The sequence below is a fragment of the Microcebus murinus genome, chromosome 4, assembly GCF_040939455.1.
Source record: "Microcebus murinus isolate Inina chromosome 4, M.murinus_Inina_mat1.0, whole genome shotgun sequence".
NCBI lineage: Eukaryota > Metazoa > Chordata > Mammalia > Primates > Cheirogaleidae > Microcebus > Microcebus murinus.
Window position 1 is genome coordinate 63,554,353 of NC_134107.1, and position 12,025 is coordinate 63,566,377.

The following is a 12,025-nucleotide window of genomic DNA, read 5'->3' on the forward strand; positions in this document are numbered from 1 at the left end:
AACCCTTCTGAAAACTCTCTATCCCCCACCCCTGTATTAATTCACTGAAAGCTCTCTCTCTCTCTCTCCTGGGATTGTGAGTTATGTGCAAAGTGATGAAAAGAAGGAAGAGAGTCATTTTTACCAGTATAAGAATAGTTCAAAGAATTCCCATGTCCTTTACCGAGATTCACTAATTAATACTTTGCCATATTTACTTTATTGCTTTGTCTCTTTATATATGTGTGTGCATGTATTATATATATGTGTATATTACATATGTCATATATGTGTGTATGATATATATAAAAACAATTTTTTCCTGAGGCATTTGAGAGTTTCAGGCATGATGCTCCTTTGCCTCTAAATCCTACATTGCATATTGCCTAAAAGCAAAAGAATTCTTTTACATAACCGTAATAAAATGATCGAATTCAGAAAATTTAAGATTAGCTAATACTATTTTAAAATGTACAGTCCACTTTTAAGATTACCTTAATTGTACCAGTAACATCTTTTATATACATTTTTCCCTCTGACCCAGGATTTAATCCCAGACTACACTTTGTGTTTAGTTGTTATTTCTTTTTTTCCCCTCAAGTTAGCAAAAGTTTATTTCTGCTGCTTATAAACAAAGAACTTAATGATAGTTTCCTTCTGTTTATAACCAAAGAATCTTTATGATATAGTAAATGATATCATTTAATCTTAATCCACTTTTCTAGTAGGCATGAAAATCCCTGTTTTACAAGTCAGTATTATGAGGCCCAGAGAAGTTAAGACACTTACCCATCATGATACAGTTAAGTCCTATGGCCAAGAAGCAAATCCAAGTCTTTTTGACTCCTGAGCCCCTGCTACTCCATTGCAGGCCTGGCAGATATTAGTAAACCACAATTTCTGCATTCAGGACTCCTACAGCCTAGTGTGGGACAGAGACAGATACACAAATTAGAACAGATGGCAGCAAATCCTAACCATAGAAGTTAGTACAAGGTGTAGATGGAATATAGTCAGTGAACTTATTTCACATATAACAAGAAATATGGTCAGGGCCACAATAGAAATAGAAGAAAATAAAATCAGTTTTTTTTCCTTGATATAAACTGGGTATTTATAGATTATCTGTCTACTGCTCAAAGCATGATTAATATCAATGCTGATCAGCTAACACCCAACATATGCTCAGGAAGTCCCATGTTTAGTTGGCTAACATTGTTAACTTTGACATCTGCTAATGCAGCATTACCTCCTGAATGTTTGGGACTCAAGTAGTTCCAATGTCATTTCAACTCTTAGCTGGCCATTTTGATTAATGTTGACATTATCTAGTTCTGACATTTAGCTGAAACATATTGCTAAGATCCTAATCTGTAAACTTTCTTAAAATATGGCCTGTTTAGTTTGATAGTTTTAAAATATTGACATTATAAAAGGAGTCCTGAAGGCAAAAGGATTTGATACCTTCAAGAAACCTTGAGCTCTTACCTTTCTCTTTGTAAAAAGTCAAATGAAAAGTAAGTATTAGATGGGAGGAAGACCAGAGTTACAAAATCAGAGCAAATAGCATCTCCCATTTTGTGGTTTCAGTTCAGGACCTGGTGACAAAGAGAAAATATGTAAAGGTCAGGAGCTTAGATGGCATCCAGAGTGCTAAAGCTTGGAACAATTACGAGTAGTCTCCGAGTAAAAGGAAGGTGTTAGCAGATCAATGGGCCCCTGGTGCTCAGTCAGAAGTCTGAGAATTTTGGGGGAACCCCTAGAGAGATGTGAGCAGTCTGTGAGGGAGAGAAAGGCCTGGATAAGTATATATTGATAATATCTGTTACTAATAAAAGGATTTAATTTGTATTCAATAGTTAGCTCCCATGGTAAGTTGTTCATAGCAACATGTCTTACAATAGTAGATGCTCAAGTAATGTTGAATTGGATTAATCTAACAGTGGATAATAAGGCTATTCTACACAGAAAGATTTATCTTGGGGTGGCAGGGGCCAAGTGGTGGCACTAAACCACCAAAGGCAAGGTGGGAGTGGTTACCGTAATGGACAGCAGAATCAAGCCAGCAATCAGCATAGTCAGACTCACGCAGGCCTACAGCATTGCTAGTTGATCACGGTGTTTCTGCAAGTGAGAGAGAGGAAGCCTACTAAATTTCTACTGGATTTGAATAAGCAGAAAAGTTCCAGGTCGAATGAACAAAAGTCTAATCTAAATTACAAAATCAGAGAATCACAGCCCTCAGTGAATTCCTGGACTTGGTCCAGTGGGCAGACCTGGAACCTCCTGAATGAAAGGGAGGCCAGGTGCCCTGGAGGAAAGGCCCTGGTGCAGTACTGAAAATTTTTACTGTTACTCTTCCTCCCAGCCTTCCCCAAAGGAACCCACAGCTTTTTCTCAGAGTAAGTGTCTTGGGAAAAAGAAATAATCAGACTTTTCAGGGACTACTGGACCCTGGCTCTGGAGGGACACTAATTCTAGGAGACCCAAAACATCACTGTGGTTCACCAGTGAGGGGCTTACAGAGGTCAGGTGATTAATGGGGTTTCTAGCCAAGGTGTGTCTCACAGTGGACTAGGGTCCCTGAACCAATGCTATGGTTATGTTTCCAGTTCTAGAATCCATAATTGAAATGGACATACTCAGCGGCTGACAGAACTCCCCACACTGGTTCCTTAACCTGCGAGGTGAGATCCATCATGGTGAGAAAGGCCAAATGAAAACTATTAGAGCTGCCTGTACCTGGAAAAATAGTAAACTAACGTAATACTGCATTTTTGAAGTGATGGCAGAGATTATGCCACCATCAAGGTTTGAAAGATGCAGGGGTGGTAACTCCCACTACATTCCCATTCCACTTTACTTTGCCTGTGCAAAAGACGGGTGGATCTTGGAGAATGATGGTGGATTTTTATAAGCTTAACCAGGTGATGATTCCAATTGTAACTGCTGGACCAGACATAGTTTCATTGTTTGAACAAGTTAACACATGGTATGTAGCTACTGAATTTGTCAGATGCTTTTTCCCCCCATTCCTGTTAATATAAACTACAGTCTTCTTTCAGCTGGCAAGGCCAGCAGTACACCTTCACTGTCTCACTTCAGAAGACAATAAACTCTCCAGCTCTGTGTCACAAGATTCTTCTTAGTTCACAAGAATCTTGATCACCGTTCCCTTCCTCAGGATATCACATTGGTCTGTTGCATTCCTGAAATTATACTAATTGGACCTAGTGAATAAGAAGTAGCAACTACTCTAGAAGTATTGGTAAGACATTAGTGTCTTACCAGTCAGAGAGTGGGAAATAAATTTGACAAAAATTCAGAGGCCTCAGTGAAATTTCTAGGGGGCTAATGGTGTGGGGGCAGGTCAACATGTCCTTTTGAGATGAAGAATAAGCTGTTTCATCTGGGCTCGCTCACAGCCAAAACAAGAGACACAAGGCATAGTGGGCCTCTTTGGATTTTGGAGATAACATATTCATCTTTTGGGTATCTGGCCCATTTACCCAGTGACCTGAAAAGCTCCTAGTTCTGAGTGGGGCCCAGAACAAGAGAAGGTTCTGCAACAGGTCCAGGCTGCTGTACAAGCTGCCTGCTGTTTGGACCAAATAGTCCAGCAGAACCAATGGTGCTTGAACTGTCAGTGGCAGATAGTGATGCTGTTTGGAGCCTTTGGCAGGCCCCTACAGGTGAATTGCAGTGCATACCCTTAGGATTTTGGAGCAAAGATCCGCTATCTTCTTTAGGTAACTACTCTCCTTTTGAGAAACAGCTCTTGGCCTGCTACTGGGTCTTAGAGACCGAACACTTAATCATGGGCCGCCAAAGTACCATCTGACCTAAGTTGCCTATCATGGACTGGGTGTTATCTTACCCACCAAGCCATAAAGTTAGATATGCACAGGAGCACTCCACCATCAATAAAATGGAAGTGGTATATGCATGTTTGGATCTGAAGCACAAGTAAGTTACATGAAGTAGTTTTTCCTAAGTTTTCTTTTAGAATTTTTATTGTATCAGGATTTATAGTTAAGTCTTTGAACCATCTTGAGTTGATTTTTATATTTGGTAAGAGACAGGGATCTGGTTTCATTCTTCTGCATGTGGCGGTCCAATTTTCCCAGCACCATTGATAGAATAGTGTGTCCTTTCCCCAGTGTGTGTTTTTGTTTGCTTTGTCAAATATCAGTTGGTTAAAGGTATTTGGATTTCTGGGTTCTCTATTCTGTGCCATTGATCTATGTGACTACATTTATACCAGTACCACACAAAAGATCAATGAAATGAAAAGTTTGTTATTTGAAAAGATAAACAAAACTGATAGACCACTAGCTAGATTAACAACAACAAAAAAAGAGAATTAAAATAAACTCAATCAGAAATAAAAAAGGAGACATTACAACTGGTACCACAGAAATATAAAAGATCATCAAAGACTACTATGAACACCTCTATGCACACAAACTAGAAAATCTATAGGAAATGGATAAATTCCCAGAAACATACAACCCCGTAAGCTTGAGTCAGGAAGAAATAGAAATCCTGAATAGACAAATAATGAGTAGTGAGGTTGAATCAGTAGTAAAAAATCTCCCAAGAATAAAAAGCCCAGGACCAGACAGATTCACAGCCAAATTCTACCAGACATCCAAAGACAAACTGACACTAATCCTACTGAAACTGTCTCAAGAGATCAAGAAGGAGGGAATCCTCCCTAACTCATTCTATGAAGCCAGTATCATCCTGATACCAAAGCCAGGAAAGGACACAGCTAAGAAACAAAACTACAGACCAGCAAAAATTCTCAACAAAACACTAGCAAACCAAATCCAACAGCACATCTGATAGGGTTTGGATGCTTGGCTCCTCCAAATCTCATGTTGAAATTTGATTCTCAGGGTTGGAGGTGGGGTCTGGTGAGAGGTGTTTGGGTCATGGGGCCAGATCCCTCAGGAATGGCTTACTACCCTTTCAGTGATGAATGAGTTCTCGCTTTATTAGCTCCTGCAAAAGATGGTGGGCTCTCTCTTGCTCCCATTCTTGCCGTGTGACATGTCTGCTACCTCTTCACCTTCTGTCTTGATTGGAAACTCCTTGAAGCCCTCACCAGAAGCAGATGCTGGCACCATTCTTGTTCAGTCTGCGGAATCATGAGCCAAATAAACCTCTTTTCTTTATAAATTACCCAGCATCAAGTATTGCCTTTATAGCAAAGCAAAATGGACTAACACAATATCAAAGCATAATTCATTATGATCAAGTGGGGTTCATCCCAGGGATGCAAGGATGGTTGAACATATGCAAGTCAATAAATGTGATTCATCACATAAATATAATTAAGAAGAAAAACCATATGATCATTTTAATAGATGCAAAAAAAAAGCATTTGATAAAATCCAGCATTACTTCATGATAAAACCTCCCAACAAACTAGGCATAGAGGAATATACTTCAAATTAATGAAAGCCATATATGACAAACTCACAGCCAACATCATACTGAATAGGAAAAAGTTGAAAGTTTTTCCACTAAGAGTTGGAACAAAACAAGGATGCCCACTTTCACCACCTCTATTCAACATAGTATTATAGGACAGTTTTCTTGGTCAAAAGTTTTTTTCTTCAGTGCTTTTAATATGTTATTCTATCTCTATTCTCTATTCCACTTAGAAATATGCTTCTAGATGTACCAGAGCTCCTTTATAAGTTATTTGCTTTTCTTTTGCTGAATTTAGGATCTTTTCTTTGTCTTTGACCTTAGGGAGTTATTATTATATGCCTTAGGGTAGTCTTATTTGGTTGAATCCTCTTGGTGTTCTTTCACCTTCTTGCACCTGGATATTCATTTTTCTCTAGGGTTGGAAAGTTCTCTGTTATTATTTCTTCAAATAAACTTTCTATTCCAATTTCTTTTTCTACATTTTCTTTAAGGCCAATAACTCTTAGATTTGCCCCTTTGAGGCTATTTTCTAGAACCTTTAAGTGTACTTCATTCTTTTTTCTCCTCTAACTGTACATTTTCAAATAGCCTGTCTTCAGGCTCACAAATTCTTTCTTCTGCTTGATCAATTCTGCTGTTGAGACACTGATGAATTTTTAAGTTTGTCAACTTAATTTTTCATATCTAGGACCTCTGTTTGATTTTTAAAATTTCAATTTATTTGTTAGATTATTCTGATAGATTTCTCAATTCCTTCTCTGTATTGCCTTGAAGTTCATTGAGCTTCATTAAAACAACTATTTTTAAGGGGGGAGGAGGAAGGGCAATATATGTAATCTTAACGTTTGTGCCCCCACAATATGATGAAAAAAAAACAACTATTTTTAATTCCCTGAGACATCGCATATCTCTCTCACTCGAGAATTGGTCACTGGTGTCTTTTTTTAATGAATACTACTTATTGTAATTCAATAATTTTATAAATTTTATCAAGAAGCATAATGGGATTCATTTAAGGTCAAGGTGCTAATTAAAAGTGTGAAAGTTGTCAGAATCAAAATGGAGTCACTTGTGTTAAAAACCTTGACAAATAGAGCCAGGGAAGGAAATGAAGGGAAGGTTCTTATGCATGAGTGCCTGATAACAAGAACTATCACAAAAGACTGCAAAAACCACAACCTTGCACAAAGACCATTACAACCTTATATAAAAAAACACTTCTGCAAGGACATTTGCCCAGAAACTGCCTAACCTCAAACTCGTGCTGCCTTGATATTGATCCTTGTAGCCAAGGATAATTATCTCAAAATAATTATGTAATCATTCTCATTTGTCTTTTAAAACTCTTTGTCTTTCATTACCACCCTGAATATGGATACGGTTTACTATGGTACATGTATTCCTATTGCAATGCTCATTCCCGGATATATATTTTCTTTTTAAAGAGCCTCTGTCTGTTATTTAGGTTGACAAAAACAACCAGGAATAGAAGCAAACCAGATCTCCCTAATTCTAGCCCAATTATTTCCAGAATATCTTTTCATTCCGAACATCATTCTAAACTTTCTTCCCTAGTCAGATGCCTCGTAGACAGTGATGTGAAGTTGATAGCAAATAGGCCGGAGACAAGGATAGGTGATCAGAGACAAAAGCAACAGATAGAGCTTAAAAAGGTAACTATCATGATGGCTTACTCAAGATTCGATATGATTCACTGATTTCTATCAGAGGGAAATGGGTGGGTCTGGAGAGACAGGATCGGAATGTTTGTGCAATGAGTAGCAAGTCTGAACAGGGCAGAACCAAGTACATCCATTCGTGTCTGACCAGTTTCTCTTCTAGGTTAAGGTTTATTTGCAGTCCTTGCCACAACTCTTCATTGTTTGTCCCAAAAGGTCAAGGCTCTCTCTCTATTTTTTTAAGGCTCTATATTTAAGAAGAGAAACAGACCACTAAAACTTTCAGTCACTTTGAAATAAGATAATTCTTCCATAAGCCTAATGTCATTCCAAAGCTGGACTCTTCGGAAGTAATTGCAGTTGTGGAGGCTGGAAATTCCAAGATCAAGGCACCAGTAGGCTCAGCGTCTGGTGAGGGCTGCTCTCTGTTTTCAAGATGGCATCATGTTGCCGCATCCTCCAGAGCATCTATCCTCACATGGCAGAAGGCAGAAGGTGGAAGGGCAAAAAGAGCATCACTTGTGTCTTATTTAGTCTGTTTGGTGAGGTCATATTTTCTTGTATATTCTTGATGCTTGGGGATGTTTGTGGATATTTGCTGATGACTGGGTATCAAAAAATTAGGTATTTATTCCAGTCTTCATGGCCTGGCCTTGCCTGTCCTACAGAGGGTTTTCCAAGAATTCAAAGAGGACTGGGCATTAACTAAGCCTGTGGTCACTGCAGCCATATCAGCACTAGAGGGCGCCCTAAGCCCAGGTATGCTTTGACCCTTGCAGACTATTCAGCCCTGAAAGACTTGGTGTATATAAGGGAGAAATCCCTGGGTTCCCAGGCGAAGTTCCTAGTTCTTGTTCCTCTCTTTCCCCCAAGTGGAAGGAATCTTTCTGATTGCTGGCTTCCTGGAGTTGGGGAGGGGAGAGGGGGGCACTCTTGTGGCCATCATGGCTGGCATCACATTGAGTCACATGTGAAGCCCAAACCAGCATAGTACTGGGCTCACCCAAGGCCTGTAGCTGCTACTACCCGACTTCTGCTGATGCTTATTCAAAGCCAGAAGACACTTTAGTTAGTAGACAGCGAAGCCTGCCAGGATGCAGATCCATCCCACCAGGGCAGCAGATTCACTTCTTGCCTAGGTTGGGTTTCAAAGTGCTCTCTGGGAGCAACAGCTTGGAATCAGGGGCTTTAGGGGTCTGCCTATTTTATTTAACTGTGGCTGGGCTGGTAACCAGCTGCTAGACAAAGTCCCCTGTAAGCTTCCCTTTCCTTCCCCCAAGTGGAAAGAGTCTCTGTCTGCCATGCACTGCCTGGAGCTGGGGGAGTGGTGATGCAGGCACTCCTGGGGCCGCCATAGCTTGGTGCCATATCCCAAGCACACAGCCTCTGAGACCAGTGCAGCATCAGGGCTTGCCCAAGGATGGCAGTCACCATGGCCTGGCTACAGCTGAAATTTTTGGGGGGGCCCCAGTGGGCTTGAATTCCTCCTGCTACGTTGGTAGATTCCCCTCTGCCCCAGAAATGGTTTAAATGCTTCCTCTGTGGGCATCGGTGGAATTCTGCCCAGCGCTGTCTTCCACTGTGACAGGGTGGAACTGAGATCCAATGCAAAGTCCCACAGTCACTGTGCTCTGCCTCCCCCGAGCACACAGATTCTCTCTCCATGCTGCGCTGCCTGGGAGGGTCATGGAGGCAATACAAGATGCCCTTCCAAATGCGTCTTTGTTATTGTGCCAAAACCAGGTACTGTGATTGCTCACCGAATATTTGGTGCTTATGAAGGTGTTTCTCGTGTGGATTGTTGTCCAATCTGATGTTCCTGTGCGTGTGTGTGTGTGTGTGTGTGTGTGTGTGTAATCCCTAGAGGGTTCTATTTGGCCATCTTCTCTACTGCTGAGCAATAATCCTAGTTTCAGTTTGTTTTGTTTTGTTTTTATAAATGGATGCCTAATAGTTCCAACCCTATTTGTTGAAAAGACTATACTTTAGCATTAATTTTCCTTTGCACCTTTATCAAAAATCAATTGGCTGTATTTGTATGGGTCTACTTCTGGCCTCTCTGTTCCGTCCATTGATCTATGTGTCTGTCCTTTTGCCGGCACACACCACACTGTATTGACTAATGTGGCTTTATAATAAGTCTTAAGATTAGGTAGCATACAGTTGTATAACTTAGTAAATTTATTTTACAAATCATTGATCGTACACTTGGAAGGGGTGAAATATATGATATGAAAATATGTCTCAATAAACATATATTAAAGAAATCAGGCAATATATTTTTCCAACTTTTTAAAAAATTGTTTTTGGATTAACTGTCAAGGTGGCTGACTAGAGGTACCCGGCATTTGCCTCCTCTACAAAGGAAGCCGAAACAGTGAGCAGATAATCACACGCTGAGTAGATAACCATGTGTTGAGTATAGCATTCAAGAGAAAACACGAATTCAGCAGGAAAGTGACAGGCAATCTCCATGCCAAGGAAGGAGAACGAGGCAAAGGAGTGAAGCAGCTAGCCTGGCCAGAATTGGCTCGGAGTCAGGAGAAAGTGCTGGGTGCAGGACAAAGGTCGGCAAGCGAGCCCCAGCGGTTCACATTCTCACAGCAGACTCCTGCAATCCTAGCCACAGGAGAGCCCCTCGGCCCTCATGGACCCTGAGACTAGCACAGGGAGCTGCCAGTCTGTGTGGTGGCACTGCTCCAGACAGGGAGCTCGCTCTGGGTCCCACACACACCCAATGTCATTTTGAAAGCCCGGCCTGCATCATAATGCATCCTGCCAGGGGTCGGGCAGCCCCTGCATTTCCATGTGCCTGGAGCCCTGTAGACATCCCCTCATGCCCACCTAGAGGGCTGTGGTGTCATGACACCAGCTGGACCCAGTGGTGCAGCTGGGGAGGCAGCACTCTAGACCCTGCAGTGTCCTACACCCCAGGGAACAGGTGGGGCAGGCCACTGGAGAGGCTGACCCCAGGAGAAAGGGAACTGAATTACATGCTCTGCAGAGCCTGATAGACATCTTCTGTGGCCACTGCCACGGACAGCAGCAGGGCTGCTGAGCACCTGCACCTACATGCGACTTTAGGGGACATGAGCACAGGTCTGCTCCATCCGCTCCACCACTGCCATCTGAGTATGCCATCCAGGGGTCTGACAACAGACCTGCCACGACTGGTGCTCATGTGCACCATCCAGGAACCTGAGGACAGGCCTCCCCTGCCCAGCCTGTCACCACCACCGAAACTAGCACATACCCACATGTGCCACCTCGGAGGCTGGGAAATGGTCTTTCCAGCCCATTGTTGCCACCACTGGCACCAGTGTGTGCTCTGTAGGGGGTAGAGGGTTGGTTCACTGCTGCTATTGCTGATGCCACACACGCTGCCTGGGGCCCGAGGACCTGCTTGTCTGGCTCACCGCTGCCATTGATGGCATCTGAGCAACCAACCTGGACGTCCAAGGATCTGCCTACCCAGGCATGCTATCACTGATGTCCATGTGCACCAACCCGGGGCCCAAGGACCAGCATGCCTGGCCAGTTACTACAATCACTAGTGCCCAAAGATAGCCCACCTGATGTCTTCATCTCCAGCAAAACCTCATCACAGCTACAACCACAGCCTAAGCCACTGAGGAATTCACAGGCATCATTGACACTGATTACAGCCCAAGAAATTGTACAGAGACTATACTACTGCCCAAGTACCCTACCCAACCAACGCTACAGATACATCTGTAGGAAAAAGTCTTTTCCCTATGAAAGCCATTGTAAATGGTATTGTTTTTACATTTTTGGTTTCCAACTGTTTACTGCTATTACATAGACATAAAATTCATTTTGTCTTTTGATCTTGTATCCTGCAACTTTGCTAAATTCACTTACTAGTTTTAGGAGTTTTAAAAAATAGATTCCTTGGGATTTTCTACATAGGTAATCATGTTATCTGCACATAGGGAAAGTTTTATTTATTTCTTTTTCTTGCCCTATTGCACTGGTTGGGACTGCCAGTATGTTGACTAGGAATGGTGAGAGCACACATCTTGGTCTTATTCATGATTGTAGGAGAAAATTATTTATTCTTTCATCATTAAATATGTTAGCTGTAGGCTTATTTTGGGCTATGCTTAATCATCTTGAAGCACTTCTCTTTTATTCCTAATTAGCCAAAAGCTTTTATCTCACATGGATGTTGAACTTTATCAAATGTTTTTTCTATATCAATTGATATGATTATATGGTTTTCATCTTTAGACTGTTAATATGCTGGATAATGTTGATTAATTTTTGAATATTGAACCAACCTTGCATTTCTTGGACAAACCCCACTTAGTTGTGGCATGTTATTCTTTTTCTGTATTGCTATATTTCACTTGTTAATATTTTGTTGAGGATTTGTTGAGCATGTTTAGGAGGCGCATTGGTCTGTAGTTTGTTTTTTTTTTTTTCTTATGCTATCTATGTTTCAATTGGGTACCAAGGTAATGCTGGTCTCATGAAATGAGTTGGGAAGTATTCCTTCTTCTTATATTGTCTGAAAGATATTTTGTATATAGAATTGGTGTCATAAAACTATAGTTTTACTATGTTGTAAAACTATGAATTCAACTAAATTATTATAGTACTATCAAGTTATCTATTCTATCTTGAGTGAGTTTTTGTAGCTTGTGGTTTTTAAGGAATTGGTCTATCTCATTGAAGTTGTTGAAATGATGTGTGTAGAGTTTTTCATATCAATCTTTATTCTTTTAATTTCCGTTGGATTTGTGGTGATAACCCATTTTATTCCCAATATTGGTAATTTGTGTCTTCTTTTTCTCTTTGTCTTACTAGAGGTTTCTCAATTGTATTCATCTTTTTGAAGAACCACATTTTGGTTTTATTGACTTTCAGTATTTAAAATTTTCTATTAAATTGATTTCTGCTCT